Source organism: Aotus nancymaae, unplaced genomic scaffold (genome assembly GCF_030222135.1).
Source record: "Aotus nancymaae isolate 86718 unplaced genomic scaffold, 86718_ANA_hifiasm-v0.15.2.pri h1tg000019l, whole genome shotgun sequence".
In the NCBI taxonomy this organism is placed as follows: Eukaryota; Metazoa; Chordata; class Mammalia; order Primates; family Aotidae; genus Aotus; species Aotus nancymaae.
In genome coordinates, this window is record NW_026988431.1 from 7,389,361 (window position 1) to 7,406,815 (window position 17,455).

Genomic DNA, 17,455 nt, shown 5'->3' on the forward strand with positions numbered 1-17,455 from the left:
GCATATACTAGAAGAATATTGTCAAATTCACGGTGATGAATCCCTCTGGGAATGGAAAGAGTGAAGTAGGACTGAAGTTCAGGCACAAAGAGATCTTCAACTTTATCTATTGGTGCATTGTTCACTTTTTACAAGACCAGAAAGTATACTATAAAAAGCAAATAAATGTCAAGTCTAACAGACTGGTGGAAGTGAGAAAGGTGATTCTGGACAGGAATATTGCTTTAAAGAGCTTCTGAGGTGGAGTTAGAATTCCTTGGACCCAGACTCAGCTTTGCTGCACGATCTGTGTGACCTTTAGGATCTGAGCCTTGGTTTTCTCTATAATGGGTTGACTAAATGAGATAATATGTATTAAGCAACCACACACCAAGGCACACATAGCAGACACTTATCATCTCTAAGGAAAATCCTAAAGAGGTGACTGCTTCTTCTCAACCTCAATCCAAAACAACCGCTAAGAGATTGCTGGTAGGTTTTCCATGCCTAACTTTTGGAAATTAGGATGACAGATATTTTCTGAGCTTGATACTTGTGTTCCCAGCTTGTTCTTGCAGTGAGCTGGAGAGGTCTGTAAACAACAAGGTTGTATAATCTGATCTAGGTAGATAAAAGTTAGCTATTGGCCCGCTGGAGTATGCTACATGTGCCAGGTTGTGAAATCCTAAAAGATTGACAGAAGTGAGGAAGTGTGTGTGTGTGTGTGTGTGTGTGTGTGTGTGTGTGTCAAGCATACAAATGCAGTTTAATCTATTTCCTTGCATGATTCACATTTACTATTTAGAGCCTAACCTTGCTAGTGGTCATACAGTCCTGATTGTTTCTCCTAAAGTAATGGGAACATCCACCTAAATGAGGATTAAGCAGTCATATTCCATTCTAGGTGTGAGAATAGGCGATTTCCTCAATTGTCATTAATTTTTGTTTGCTTTTTTAATTTTCCTCAGTAAAAGTGACTCTCAACTCCTTTAAGAATATTCATATCTCAAAAGACCTGCTACATCTGCTGAACCAGAAGCCCAAATAATTCCTGCCGATGAAATTGTTCCAGCTCTGTGTATTACAGTAGTGTCAAACATTAACTGACTTCAATATTGAGCAACAGTACAATCTGGGACAAGAGATTTTTCTTTAGTTCCACTTGTTTTAGACACATGACATCAGAGATTTGTCCTAAAACTTGCCATACGCTTATCATTTGCATACAAAACCCATCAGTAACATAAGCTACAATTATGATACTGAATTTTAAAAGTTAAGTGTGATTCTCTTATATCCCCCAGATGTCAGAATTGTTTTCTTTACCTTCCTTCATCTCCTTTTCACCATTTTAGAAAGATGATAAGAGAAAAGAAAATCCAAAGAGAAAGGAAATATTCCAAGGTAGTATTTTGATTGCTTGAGGCATTTTAAGAGCTCTATGTATTTTGCACCTGAAGGAAAACAGACATTGATAATGCCAAACAGTTCATCATCATGAGTTGTTTTGGACGATTAATTGCCGATTTATGGTTCAGAGTGCTATGCTGTTCTGGAAAACAACAACAACATCGATGTTACCTTGACTACCAGAAACCGCAAGAGTCAAGCCCCAGCAATCTGAATTTTTCATTTAAATATCATAATTAAAAAGAAATCAATTTACAGCTCTGTTCTGGGTCATTTCAGGTAGGGATGCGTTAGTTGCCCTGGTGATATGTACAAATACAAATATTGCTCCCAGCAGATTACTCCACTTTATATTCTTGCGGTCCTCTCACCTTGACAATCTGCCAACTTCCCTAGCTACAGCTCTGTTTCCCCTTCTGGAACACCTCGGCCTTTGTATAAGCTGCATTTTTCTAGATGTAAAGTGAGTCAGCAAAAAATGTTCCTTTCCTTACCCATTGTAGATCATAATCTGCTTTTTAAAGTTTTAGGTTCTTCTTGTTCACAGCATAAAGGAAAATTTTATCGTCTTTATTCTGTAATGTTTGAATTGTGTAAGATAATTTCTGCCTAGAAATAAAAAAACTACCAAAATGGAGGATAATTTTCATTATCTCCTTGGGGGAGATTTCTTAAATTGTGGTTAACCTAAGAGCCTTGATTTGCTTTCTCACTGTTTGAACTAAAGTTTCAAGGAGTTGGAAATTGTAGGCCTGTTTACAAAATCCTAGGCACTCTTTTCTTTAAAAGATGGAGTCTATCCCCACCCTCACTTGATTCTGGGCTGCCTTATGATTCTTATAACCAGTGGGCGAGATCATGCAAGGTAATGCAGCTTGTGCCTTGTGTGCAAAGACACTAACTTTTGTAACCCTGAACCTCTATGTAACAGTCCAATTCCCCTGAAGCCACCATGCTGTGAGGAAGCTGGGGTCACATGAAAAGGCCATGTGCATGTGCTCTCAGCAACAGGATTTCCTGAGTCAAGCTTTCCCAAGTCGTCAAATCACAGGTTCCACAATGATGAATATAATGAATCAAGATGCCCACAGAAGATACTAAGCCCTAGCTGTGACATCACGCCAAATGTTTACATTTCCCCAGATTAGGCCCCAGATATGGAGCAGAGTCAAACCATTCCTGCTGAGCTTTGTCTAAATTCCTCATCCACAGAATCCATAAGCATAATAAAGGGTTTTCTATGCTACTAGGTTTTTGGATGGTAGATGCAACAAATGTACCTGGACCAACCCTGAAATGGAAAGATTCTCATTCATGCGTAGAGGAGTCACTGTGGTCATACAATTTATAGAAAATCAGGATTTTTCTTTCTAAAACATTCCTACCATTGGGTAATTAGCAGTCCCCAAAAGATTTCATTAATAGTTCATAACTTTGTATTAAACTTTTTTGTTATGTTTGTTTTATTTTAAAAGGAATATATTTTTGTTACTTTGTTGAAACATTTCATAGAAAACTGATAAATTATATAGCTAACACTGTTTTTATTAAAATTTCCAGATCAACTTTTCATTTCGAACAAAGGGATATGGTCAGCACACAAGTTCTAGGCATTGGAGATGGAATTGGGAGGAAAAGCTATTGAGAGAAAAGAAACACAGAAAGAGAAGGCAAAGAAAAGAAGAGTCCAACTTTGCCTGCTCATCAAATTGCCTCCCTGACTCTAATTCATATATTGAAATTCTGTTACAGCTCTACAGACTGTCTTTAAGACCATCTTCTAACATAAAAATTCACAGACTAATTTGAATAAACTAGCATTTCATAGTTCCAAATCAAGAAAGGACCAAAGTGCTTCAGAATTGTTTTTTTTTTTTTCTCTCTGTTGCTATAAAGGAGGAAACTCTTGGCTGCCAACAGAGATTGACAGACCCAGCAAAGAACAGAATGTTTTCATCTGAACATTCTAAGTTAATGTTGCTCTCCAAGCCTGTTCATGGAGAACTGTCTAGACTAATGGTCTCTAAGCAGATGCCGCTAAATAACATACAAATATGAAATAGTCATTGTCTTCAAGAAGGTAAAAGTTACATAAAAAAGTTAAAACAGATTGTATGCTGATGCTTACTACTTTAAAAATGACAAAACTTGTGTGTTAGAAGTGATCAAAGATGAACATAAAAATCCGTCCTAGTTGCTAAGGTTCATAGAATATCTACTCTGGACACAGCAGGGAGACGAATCCTACGGGGCAGCCATCATTCCACATGGCAACAGGCAAATGCTGGCCGGCTTTGTCCTAAAAGGACCCAGGACAACAATGCATAAGGGAAAATTATCTCGTAATTTATCATTAGCCAGTAAATGATATGTTCCTCATGTTTGATTCCAAATTCTATTCATTCTAGTCATGTGATGTTTGATGCCATTTTATCAGTTTGAGTTTTGAAGGCTGGTCATTAGAAGTACTTCTCTCATTATGACCATAAATCATGCATATTTATAACATTTTCCAGAATTAGAGCCTCAAAGATTCAGTAAATTAAGTCAGAAAACATTTTCATGGACTTATACTATAAAATTTAAAGGACTCTCCTTAAGTGTAAATATTAACTAATACATTATGCTTGATGTGAAGATACATTATTTAGTAGTGATTTAGAGCAGAGGCTGAAAAATTTATTTTGTAAGGAGTCAGAGTAGATATTTTAGGCATTGCAGGTCATACAGTCTCTGTCACAGGTTACTCTGCTGTGGTAGCTCAAAAGCAGCCACGATAATCCATAAACAAATGGAGACACCTGTGTTCCAATATAACTTTATTTACAATGACAGGTGGTAAGCTAAATTAGCCCTGGGCCATAGTTTTTCAACACCAGATTTAGAGAAATGGAGCCTCTAGGAACCTCACAGTCATGAAATATTGTCCTTTCCTTGTCTTTTGTTTTATTTCTCATGCAAGGTCCTTGAGTTTAAGTCTTTCCATGGTAACTATTTTAAGGAAAGGATGCTGGTGGAAAGGCAGCTGGGTGAGGAATCAGAGCCTAAGATCTCTCTCTCTCTCTCTCTCTCTCTGTCTCTCTCTATCTATCTATTTATTTGAGACAGTGTTTCGCTCTTGTTACCCAGGCTGGAGTGCAATGGCGTGATCTCTGCTCACTGCAACCTCCACCTCCTGGGTTCAAGCAATTCTCCTGCCTCAGCCTCCCTAGTAGCTGGGAGTACAGGTGCCTGCCACCACGCCCAGCTAATTTTTGTATTTTTAGTAGAGATGGGGTTTTACCATGTTGGACAGGCTAGTCTCAAACTCCTGACCTCAGGTATCTGCCCGCCTCAACCTCCCAAAGTGCTAGGGTTACAGACGTGAGCCACCACGGCCAGCCAGAGCCTAAGATTTTAATAAAGGCACTGGTCTGTATCAGGTGTATGACTATGGGAAGTCATATAACCTCTCTGAATTTCAGCTTTTTCATCTGTCACATGGCAACTGCTTTTCCTATTTCATGAGCCAGTGTAAAATTCCAACGAGGAAAAACTATGTGAAGGCATAGTTGTAAACCATGAAGTAAAAAATAAACCAAAACTAACATCCATTTGTAACACAATGCCTTACATAACAACAATTCATTAGACAGGATACTTTAAAGGGGAGATTGTCCTTATAAATGCTTTATGCTAATCCTTTACAAGACCTTGGGAATATTCTCTATTCAGTGTTACGTATCAACTCCTTTCCACAGTCCGGAGCAGGAATGAGACACGCGGTATAGTAACAATTGCTACTCATTTTGGTATCATCGTTTCCCTCTGACTATTCATTCACTAGGAGAGGTTTTTTTTCTTCCAATTGACCAGTTCACAGAATTTTAGTTCCTTATCTTTCAAAGCTAATCTTTTGCAATTCAGATTTGCACAGAAAGTGTAAATTTATCTATTAACCATTTCCTTAGTAGTTCTGGTTCATAGTCACAAGGCACTTGTTACAATGCATCTTTTAAAACACATTCATGTGGAAAGCATGTTGTTGTTCTTAAAAGAATGACCCCTATTTCTTCATTATTAACTTTCCATGAGATTGCCTGAAGAGACCCCTTCCAATGCCTCACATCTCATTTTGATTTTCTGTTAGCTTGAGCATTTTATATAGAAGTTCTAATGACCTCAGGGTCAGATCCTAAATGGCTGATGTGAATTTTTCTCCAGAAAGACAAATTTTTCTTAGAAAGGTGAATCCACAGGCTCTTGTACTTTTAATGGACACTCTGCTACTAGAGCCTCTATCTCTACTGTGGATACATTAGATTCATGAAATTGTTAAGCTTTATAAATTAAAAATAATATTCCTCTACTTTTGAATTAAACACAAGATTTTCTGTTTTTGTATGCAACTATTGATAAAGTTTTAAACTAGGCTTTCAGAACTTTGAACAGAAAGGGGCTATTTATAATTTACTAACCCTTCATTCTTATTTGCAGATATTCACACAAGAGACAATTCATGGATTAGACATTTCCAGCTGGATTAAAAGTCATGTCAACATTGAGAAAAATATACTTACAAGATGACATTTACATTTTACTGCAGTCCAAAAAGGGAAAATTTAAGGGAGAAGTGTAGTAAAGACATAAAACTGACAAAGAAGAGAATAATAAAATGCAGGTTAGACTTAAAAAAAGAACCTATACAAACTGCTTACATCACCCAATGCATGGAAATTGTACAAGTGAAAGAAGAGGCAGAATATATCTTTAAAAAAAAAAAAGAAATGAAGGGAAAAACACGCATTCACCTTCATGCATCTTATTTAGTACTCTGAAAAATGGAGCCAAAATTAAAGGGGCGAAAGAGTTTTAAACCTTTCAAAGCATTTCTCAAGAAGGAAAGCAAAGTGGCTTAAATAGAAATAATGTAAGCACATCGGAGAGAGCTATCTAAACTATAAGGGTGCTGACTTCTATTTTGTGGCTCAGATTAGGTTCAGAAGAATGCGGGTATAGACTCACTAAAAGTGAAGGAAACAATATGAAGCAGATCGAAAGGTAGACCGTCTTTTGGAAAAAGGGAAAGGAAATCATTTATATATGAAAGAAATCACCACCTTAAACTTGATAAAGTAGCATTTGGGGAAATTCATAGAAGTTGTGTTTTATTTAGCAGATGATATACCTTCAGACTCATACTCAAAAGCTTAAATAGATTCAAAAAAGTGTTAAAACCTTCACAAAGAGAATGAGAATAGATTATAAAGGGAATAGGGATATTTTAGGCTTAAATCACTTAGAAATTGACAAACGCAGTGGCAAACAAGCCTGCTCCTTCAGTATATGATACTTGGCCCTGTTTCAGATGCTGAATGAAAGGCTGTAAAGAGAGTGCAGCATTTATCAGAGGTTGATGTTCTGATTGTTTCAAAAAGACCGCAGTACTTTTCAATAGGACACATGTATTGGTCGAAGTAGAAAACGTAACAGGAACAAAGTTCACTATTGAATATGATAATGCTATTTATAGACATAATGAGTTTCACTTACTAAATTCAGAGTACTTGGTTAGAATTCAAGTGGCCGGTTATCCTGTACACAAACACGTACCCTTCAACTTACAGTTGATAGAACTGGAAAGGATCTCTGCAGCTGTGAAGTGGAGCCCTATCACTTAGCAAGGATGAGTGAAGCATTTTTTTTGTTTGTTTGTTTTTTGGGTTTTTTTCTAGATTAATGCTTTTTCGATGATCTCTTGTAGGGGTATCACTACCAGAATCTGGCCAACACAAGGCAGAAATCTTACTACTGGAATTGTGCTGAGGGGTCTTGAGCAAGTCACCTCACGTTCCAGGCCTCCATTTCCTCCTTATCAAAAAGTGCACCCAATGAGGGCAAAGTAGATGTTTGTTTTAATTTTTACACCCTTATTTCAGAGATTTGTTTTCAGATTCCTTCCAAAAGAGTCTGTTTCAAGGTTTACACCAGATTTGAATATGTGTGGACACCCACATGCATGCGTCTATTGTGAGTCAACAAAGAAGTGCCTTAAATCTTCACTAGCTTTCATGTTCTCTCATATTTCTACTCTCTCGTCCAAAAAACTTGCTAGATTGAAAAGGATAGATACAGATATGGACACAGACACGGGCCTAGGTATAGAAAGACACATTTATGTAAACACACACGCATATACATGCTGGTACTGTTAGGTACTGGGGACACAAAAGTAGCTTCTATTAACAACAGCCATTACTGACTGATCATATCCTGCATGTCAAGCATCGCTTTAAGCCATCTGCACTGTGTTCAGCACAGTGCCTAACACATAAGCATTCTATAAATGTGCTGAATCCTTGAAATGCATCAAAATGTCTGTCTTCCTTCAAATCTCCCACATGAATTGTCAATTAAGGTTTTAAATTTCTGGGTTGAGGGTGGTTAAGAGCACAAATATCTATTTGTGGTTACTTCTCTTTAATGTATAATTGAACTATAAATGTAATTACTTGCAAAACTTAGTTTTTCTTTAGCCTCTAGCATCAGCTTTAAATCTTATTTTATTTAAAAATCTAGTAGTTTTATATCAGAGCAAAAGCATTTTTTTTTTATTAATGATCTTAGGAGATCTTGTTTGGGAAGCATTAAAACCATTTACACACTTAGTTGAACAGATTCCTTCAACATTTCAATTCACACAGCTTAATATATCCAATTCTTTCAAACACTTAAAGTATCCGAAAAACTTTCATAAGTACAATTTAAGCATTGAAAAACCTTGGATAAATCTCCTATATCAAACTTGTAAATGTAATAAGTCATTATCTTAACTATCAAAGAAACAGCCGCACAAAGCATAAAGAATGCATGACAGTAATTACGAAACTTACACACAACATATTGTGTAAATACAATATTTGTAAAAGTATTGAGACTATATTCATCTCATAATCATTGCCCTATTGAAATTCAAACCTTTATGGGGTAAAATATTCACCGGCCAAACAAGAAGAACTTTATTACCAGAGTGCTATATCAAGTGAGATTACAAATTCAGTTAATGGACAGATATTTTTAGACCAAGACCATCAAAATATGGCTGTTTTTCAAGAATGCCTTTGTGTGAGCCACAGTTCACTGACCTGAACTAGTTCTTGGTATAATGGGACTTTTTCAGTTCTTATCTCTTTTCTTTCTTTCTTTCTTTTTTTTTTTTTTTGGCTGAGGGCAACCTAATGCATTTTATATTTCTATCTTTAGTTTTAAAATCATAAACGTTAATAGAAAATGTATGCAACCTTTCTTCACAAATTTTTGTTACATTATTTATATTGATGAAATTCTGTGTGCATATACACACAATCAAGCCAATCTGGATGATAAATAGTTTCTTTACTCCACAGTGGGACCCTCTACCCTGTTAATATTTCATTTTTTGTCTCTCACATTGGGTTATTTATTGACTAAAGTAAAAAATCAAAAGAGGTCCCTCAGAGGATATGAAGTTGAAAAATGGATGATGACTAAGACCATTAAAATCATAGATAACTGGAACACACTGTTTCAGAAAGGTCTAAAACACGTCAGATGTGACAAGTGAGTTTGGATTGGGGATTGTATTAAGATGGTAACTTATAGTTGTGTAGTTTTTTATTGTCATTTTAATAAATGATCACCAACTTAGTGGCTTAAAACAGGGAAAATGTGTTATCTTACAAGTATGGAAGTCTAATACCCAACACAGGTGTCACTGGGCTAAAATCAAGGAGCTGGCAGCACTGCCTTTCTTTCTAAAGGCCCTTGGTGGGGACTCATTTTCTTGCCTTTTCCAACCTCTAGAGGCTGCCTGCATTCCTTGTCTGGTAGCCTGGTTGCATCTTCAGAGCCAGTCTTTCTCACAGTATTATCTCTCTGGTTCCACCTCTTCTGCCTTTCTCCTCCCCATTTAAGGACACTTGTGATTACAGTGGGCCCACTAAGTAATCCAAAGTATTCTCATTCGTTTGAATTTAATTAAGGTTAGCAACCTTTATTCTATCTGCAATCTGAATCCCTTCCTGCCATGCAGTATTGTCCATTACAGGTTCTGGGGATTAGGAATACTGAAAGATATCTTTAGGAGATCATTATTCGCCTACTAACATGGTATTAGCCAGAATGTAAGGTGACCTAAAATTTGCCTTTTACTAAGAACCTAGTTACTTCTCCACAGAGATGGCTGTTAGAGACAAAAAACCACCAAAATTTAAAAAAACAAAGTTATATTTCATTGTTAGCACTTTAAGCCCCCTTCTTTGATGGAAGCTAGGTTAAACGGGAAGCTGAGTACAAAATCAGACTGAGGTTTTTTTCTGCCTCCTTATAACTAAAGCCCTGACTCCACCTAAAATACCATTGCTCCAACATGAAGAAAGGCATGTGCAGACACAGCATGTAGCAAGAACGAATGGAAAGGAGGAAGCTAGAAGGAAAGCATATCCACCTGGCCCTGGCTTATTCATATATCTCCTACAAGGCTTCATTTTCAGAAAATATGGTTCAATTACTATCTATAAGAACACCCTCTACTCTGGGAATAGAATGAGTGAGGGATTATAGATGCTTAACCTTCATTTAGCCAAAAAAATTTATACTAGAGGATAACACCCACAACTGAAAGGTACATGTAAATCACTCAAGACACAATCTTAGAAATTATTTTAGTTCATTGTAAGTATAACAGGATGAGCCATTCTTTGAGCTAAAACCAGTGAACAAGCTGAAAATGAATCTGAAGAGCTATATTCAAGAATTTGTTACCAATTCTTAGTTTGAAGGGTTTAACCTATTAAAACACACACTTGACTCTTCCCAGAAAGAGAGATGAAAGTTGGCAATGACACAAATTCAAGTTCTATCTCTGTATTCGCTGGTGTAGGTTGAGAAGGAACCTATTTCATTTTGGAGATACCTGGTTGTGTGCAATTATTTTTGCAGGTATTATGATAGTCTCATTTCTATTTTGTTTATTTTAAAAACAAATCTATATGCTGCAAAGCACTTTTCTGAGAGTAAAAGAAAACAGCTAATAAAATCAGAGGTGTCATTTATCTAAGACAATGGCACTAATATGCAGAGATAGCTGGTATTCTGAGACTATAGAATAAAAGATGTTAAAAGCTTCTAACCACTCTCTCAACTTTAGATAAAGCAAAAGACTGGATCTATAGCAGTGAACATCTCTCAATAAAACTTTCCTAAATTAAATAAAGCTGTCACTCAGATGAGGAAAATGAAGACTACTGGGATATCCTTTAACAAATTGCTTCTCTCTCTCTCTCTCTCTCTCTCTCTCTCACACACACACACACACACACACACACACACACACAGGGCTTCCCATTTTCTTGGAACAAGAGTCATCTGTTTCACCTTGGGAAAGACTTTGTGCTTTTTGGTTCATCACAGCACCAACTATATTAATGACCAAAAGCTGAGCTACCAAGCTGGGTTTTCATGGAATCATTGCATTTCCTTGAAGAGTTCTGTTGGGAAAAAACAACAACAACAGATCTTCAAGTGAGAAAAGAAATGATTTGAAGTAGCTTTGCCAACTCAAAGCTAGAGATGGATGGGCCACCAATTTGTTTTGTTCACTTTCATTCTCATATGCCTGGTTTCGAACTTGGGAGAATAATTATCACTGGGTGATTATTTAAAATAAGACTGAGGACCTGGAGGATTCTTCGAACCATTCTAGCATTTTCTTTAGTCATTGCATCACTGTATGAAATAAAGCAGAAAGCCTTTAGGTAGAAGTCGAAAAGCCCTTTGCCCTCTTTCTATTCTTCAATTCTCATTAGAAACATATTGAGAGGAACCATTTACCAAGGCCATTCGTTTCACATTGTAAGAATTCTCCTATCTTGATATCAATTTTTGATATATCTTATTCTTTTTTTCAAACAAAGACTGTAAGAAAGGAAGTGTAGGCATCCTGAGTCTTTTTCTAACCTAGTAAAATGCAGCTAATAATGTCTTGAAATGAAAGTACATATAACTAAAAGTAGATCCTATGCTTAACAAGTGATGAAACAGCAATATAGGGAGAAAACTTTGAGAAAAGCTTTATTTCTTCATTGTTCATTGGAAAATAACACCACATTAAATGGTTTCTTACTTTCAAATCAAGTTATATTTTGCCTTACTCAGATATACCAGTAAAGTATATCTGAAAAGCATGGCATAAATCAGACTTTGTAATCTAAATGATAAGTCACCAGAAACTTACTCTATGATTTCAGAAATTCTTTATCTTCATTTTGAAATCCTAATGATTTAGCTTCAAGGATCTGCCCTGTCCCACTTTTTGTTAAACAGCGAATGATCTAGAAATAAAAAGTTAAATGCACTAGGTTGAACTCTCTATTTATAGGAATATTTTTGTACTCAAAATCATTTTTCAAAGTGAACAATCAAAACCTAAATCCTCTGCTTCATAAAATTTAATGGTTACATAATGGATTTTCTTACAAGAACATACATCTTTATAATTAAATAGAAATTGAAGTAACATTGATGGACTATAACCCTATGATTTACATGAAACCTGGTACAAGGTTGGTGCTTAATAAATAACATCCTCCAATTAATGTCTCTATTTAATGTATGTTTGCCCTTTGTTTCCCATCTTTCCTAGAACCAGTGCTCCTTCTGTGCCTATGAGCAATGGCAACTGAAGAGGTATTGTTGATCAAAACCGGCTATTACCTTTAAAAAAATCAGTGCTGATGCACCTTCCTCATATTGGTCATTACCCATCTCCAATGAATTAGACATTTCTGTTAAATTAAGCCCTCAACAAATAGGCCTCTGTGGTTTTCTTTTTCTTCTTTTTTAAAAAAATCATCTTTAAATGTAATAAGGGCTTGAAATGTTTACAACCTTCGTGCGAGGCAAGAAAACAGGAAATCAACACTAATGATTCTGGCTACAAAGACTTATGTCCACTTCTCACTGCTGGAGCTGTTCATTCCACATAAGGCTTACTTTTTCCTCAATGCCTCCTAGCTGTGCTGTCCTGCCTCCCTTTTTTAGAAATGAATTGAGAAAGACATGAATTGCATATAGCATATGTTGTAATTTATTTAGAGAGAGGTTTGAAGGATAAGCCACATATTTGGGGAAAAGTAGCTTAAAAGTGATCATTAAGAATATGAGAAGCAATATATAGGGGAAAAATACACATAGTGGAAAACGACCAGAAGAGAAAAAAACCTGCCAAAGTATTTTTTCTTACAATACGCTCACTTTTTCTAAATTTCAAAGTGTGATTCTTCTGGATGATTCCAGCCATCTGTGTAGTAAAAATAGATTTGCAGAAGATATGGATATGGACTCCAATCTGTTGAAAGTGGAAAAGCCCTTCATTTTCAAATCTGGCCGGTGTTGGCCCCAGTGCAAGGGACATCTGGACAGCAGTCACAAGTTCCTTGTGACCATGATACTGAACATTTCAGAGGAAAAACCTCATAAAAATAAGGCAGGAAAGGAAAACCATGTATCATGAAGACCATATACCTGTCTCTAAGCCATTCCAGGAGAACAGCTGTTGACTGTGGCCTTGGAGAAATTCCAGGAAGATAAAAGAGAAAAAAAGTGTTTTATTTTGGTGAAAAGCAAAATATATATGCAAGAAAAATCAGGAAGCAAATTATACAGGAAAGAACCAAAAGTCGTAGAAGACAGAATATTAAATATTATCATGATCCAGTCCACAGTCATAAAAATGTTTCTCCTAAAGCAGTGGTCCAGAAAGTATGATTCCTGTATCAGCAGTAGCAGCATTACCTGAGACTGTGTGAGGTACACAAACTTCTGTGCTCAGCCCAAACTCAATGAATCAGAAGCTCTGGAGCCAGTCCTCTCATCTGTTTTAACAAGCTGGCCAGGTGACTCTGATGAATAACAAAGTCTGCAAACCACTGCTTTAACCATTCAGTAAATGACCGCTGAAACACGATTGTCATTTGAGACATATCCCTGCCTGCCAAAATTTTATGTTTATAGACTGAATTCACATTAGATGCATTAATAGGACTAGAAAGGTCAGGGTGCTCAAATGTCTACAGAAGGTAAGCAGCTGTGGCTAGCTGTGCAGGTTGCATTGCAGAGGTCCTGCAAGGCAGGTACCATGAATGAGGGCAGTGGGCCAGGCAAAGACTGATGAATCAAAAACACAGTTCTCATCCATGGATCCCAGCCATTATTCAGATCTAGCTTCTTGTTGCTGTGAAGAAATGCATGCCCAGTATTGCTAGATTTTCCAGCTTTTTAAAGAAACCAGAGATAAGAATCTTTATGTATAATTAACATATTTTAAAATCTTTACAACTTGTTCAATTTGTCCACATTCAACCTCTATGTGGACAGTGGAGATAAAAGGAGAATGATATAGGAAAAGAGAATAAAAGTTGGTAAGCTTGATGTCTCTCTTATATTGTTTGTTTCCAAAATTATATTTAAACAGATATAGCAATTGCCTTTATACTGTGATTTTAAATACTCTTCGTCTACCATTTCCCAAGAAATCGCTCTACATCCATCTGCCACAATGTCTGAAATGCTATAATTGAAGATAATTGCCATGAGTTTAGCTTTTCATGCCTCAAATATTTTCCTTCTCCTAAAATTATCCTATAGTGGTGGTCTCATGAACGAGGCCTCTAGAGTCCCATGACCTGGTTTCAAATCCAATTCTCTTTGTCATTTACTAACGATGTAATTTTGAATATGTTATTAAGTGTCTCTAAGCTACGGTTTCTTTAGCTGTAGCTTAAGGATAAACCATTATACCTTTACTGTGATGGTTAGGAGAAATGTTTGGACCATTGTTCAGGTCCAGTAAGTGACATTTACTATTCTTGTTTCAATCACAAACACTTTCCTGTGATGACTTTATATTAGACTGCTTTCCTCTGGGGATTTGAGAAAAAAAAGTTTAATGGCAAAACAGAGTTAACTTGAGAAAAGAACAACATTAAGTGAAATGAATATACATCCAGAGGTCCTAGATATTGAGTCTGGTGTGCAGCAATAGCAGGGGAGTGTCTTGGTCTGTATACTGTACTCCGATCGACCTTGTCCCCAGCCCTCAGATATGCAGGGCTGGTAGAGACATGTTATAGGTTCTCTGCCTACAGATCATCATCAAGATACCCTTACTGAAGGATTTATTAATACACAAGACTCATTGAAAGCAAGTCATCAAAATATCTCCTACATATATTTACACGCTGCCTCAGAAAATTTTTGAAAATGTATTTGTGCCTCTAGTCATGCCTTATCTCTCCTCCATCAATATGTACTCTTGTTAATAATTGAAAATAGCAAAATTTAATGATATATTATAAATTATGTTTCACATTTTTCTGTTTAATGGGAAGAATAATCAACTCTAGTTGACATGGAGAAAATGATAAATTCACAGGTATAACCCAGTTCTTGGTGATATCTTCTGGAATTTAAATTAAGGGTCAGCAAACACTCAGAGGTGTCATGCCAGATTTCTGTTGATTTTTTCAAATAAGTTTGATGCATTAATAACCTTATTTTGAGGGGACTTAATTTAGTGAAAATGTGGCTTTGTTTTGTCAGGGACAAAAAGTGACACAGGAACTGCCTTAGGGGTGTAGATTGAGAAGCCTGTAAAGAGAGAAGGGAAACTTCCAGCACAAGCTAAATCTTTTTGAGAAAGAGGCAGACCTTTTCTTCTTATATGTCTCTTCTATTACACCTTCCTGCATGGGATGGCATAAACAAATGCCTACATGTTCTAGATCAAAATCACGGTTTGCCCCTCGAGATGTTTAACTCTGCCCTTTTTATAAAAGAGAATATGGTCAAAATGTTCAATATAGATATGATTTTATATATTTGTCATGAAAGAAGAACTGAAAATGTAACAAAAGAAAACCTCAATGCAGAACCTGTGAGATTCAGCAGTGGACAATGACTTAGACAATCTTCTGATGAAGAGAACAGATTTCCATCTGAAGGATAGAAGCTATATGGTCTCAAACAATGAGGGACACAGAATGTCTCAAATCAGTTCAGTAAGCATTTTTGAGTACCTACTATGTGCCCAGCACAGGGACACAGTGCTGAAGATGAAGGCAGAACTCTACTTCTGTCTCTGAAGACCTGGCAATCTAATGAAGAAAGACCTATTATGGGAATAAATATATATTTAATTATTATTAGAATTGTATTAAGTTCCAAGACTGAGTTACCTACAGGATAGTGGTTAGCCCAATCTGGTATATCTGGTACAGCTTTCTGGAGGAGATAATGGCTAAGATGATTCCTAAGTAACTGTTAGTCTGGCCGGGTTGGTGTGAGTACAAGTTGGAAAGGGTGTATGTTAGACACATCCAATGCCTTTCACCTCTGCTTTTGGTAGCCTAGCACATTTCACCATTGTCTTTAGTTTAGACTATCAAAACAGCTGCCAATGATCTCCCATGCCCACAGTTGTCCCATTTAATCCATTCTTCACATGGCAGCATGGATAACTCTTGGAGGCATACATTTTACCACGTGGTTGTCCTGCTTGAAATTCTTCAAAGGCATTTCCATTGCAGTCAGGACAACATCATAACTCTCTTCCATGGATTATAAAACCTTCACAATTTAGCCCTTGCCTCTCTTTCTAGTACTCTAGTATTACTTTTCTCACGCAGCCCATACCCCAGGGTCTGGAACATCTTGCTTATTCCTGCTTCAGAACTTTAGCATAAGTTGTTTGCTCTCTCATTCTTTACATGGTTGTCTGCTTTCCATCCATAGAGTCTTTGCTGAAGTCTCTTCCTCGAGACGTCCCCTCCAGCTGCAGCTCAACAGCAGACTTTGCATTTCCTTTACCTCCACAGTTATTACTGTAATTTTCAAACCTCATCCCCACCCTCAGTTTCTTCCCAAGCACCTAATGCAGTGCATAAATTGTAAATTATATTTACATTAATTTTAAATTGTAAGTTAACATGTTTAAGTTGACCTCCCCCAGGAGGGTATCAGGCTAGAACTATGTGGGTTTTGTCTCCACCGTTTCCCAGCACTTAGCAAAGAATCTGGCTTTTAGTAGATTCTCAATAAATGTTTGTTGAATAAGTAAAAGAAGGAGGCAGCATGTGTGTGGTAACATGTATATTCATTATCTACTTCTGTGTGACAAGTCACTCTAAAATGTCACGGTTTAAAACAACAAACACGTATTATCTCACAGTTGCTATGGGTTAGGACTTCAGGCAGACCTGGGTTCTGGGACTCAGGGTCTCCTACAAATCTGTGACCAACATGTAGGCAGAAGCCATAGTCAGCTCACGATTCCACTGGGGAAAGACTCACTTCTAATCTCATTCATGTGGAGGTTGGAAGGATTCAGTTCCTCATAGGCTATTGGCTATGTGGCTCTCATAAAAAAACAAGAGAGGCAGAGGCTGTGAGCAAGACAGAGATTACAGTCTTTTATAACCTAATCTCAAAGTGACATCCCATTGGTTTTGCTATATTCCATTCTTTAGGAGTGAGCCACTAGATCCAGCCCACACTCAAGGGAAGAGAGTAACACACAGATGTGAATACCAGGAGGAAGGATTATTAGGGGTCCTGCCACAGCATGAAAGGACATTATGTACAGAAGGACTTATTTACGATCAGTGTAGTGCCACACTGCTGAAGGATAGGAGATATTTGAGTTCTGTGAGGGTGGGGACCACTTTCCGTCAGTGAACTCTTTTATTCCCAGTAACTAAGACAGTCCCTAGCACACGGGAGGTCCTCAATATTTATTTCTCAGATGAATAAAGAACAAAATATTTCACGGGGACAGGCTAGTATGAAAGAAAAACTAGATCTGCAAACCACTTTTGCTTTATTTTTGTTTTTCCATAGGATTTAACACTCCTAGCATAGTGTATTTATTTATTATGCTTACACTTCATTGATTGTTTCTCCTGCTGGAATTTGTAAGTACCCTAAAAGCAGTAATTGGGTATTTTTTTCTTTGTTTGTTCTTCATTCTTTTTCTGAACATACGTTCCAAGTT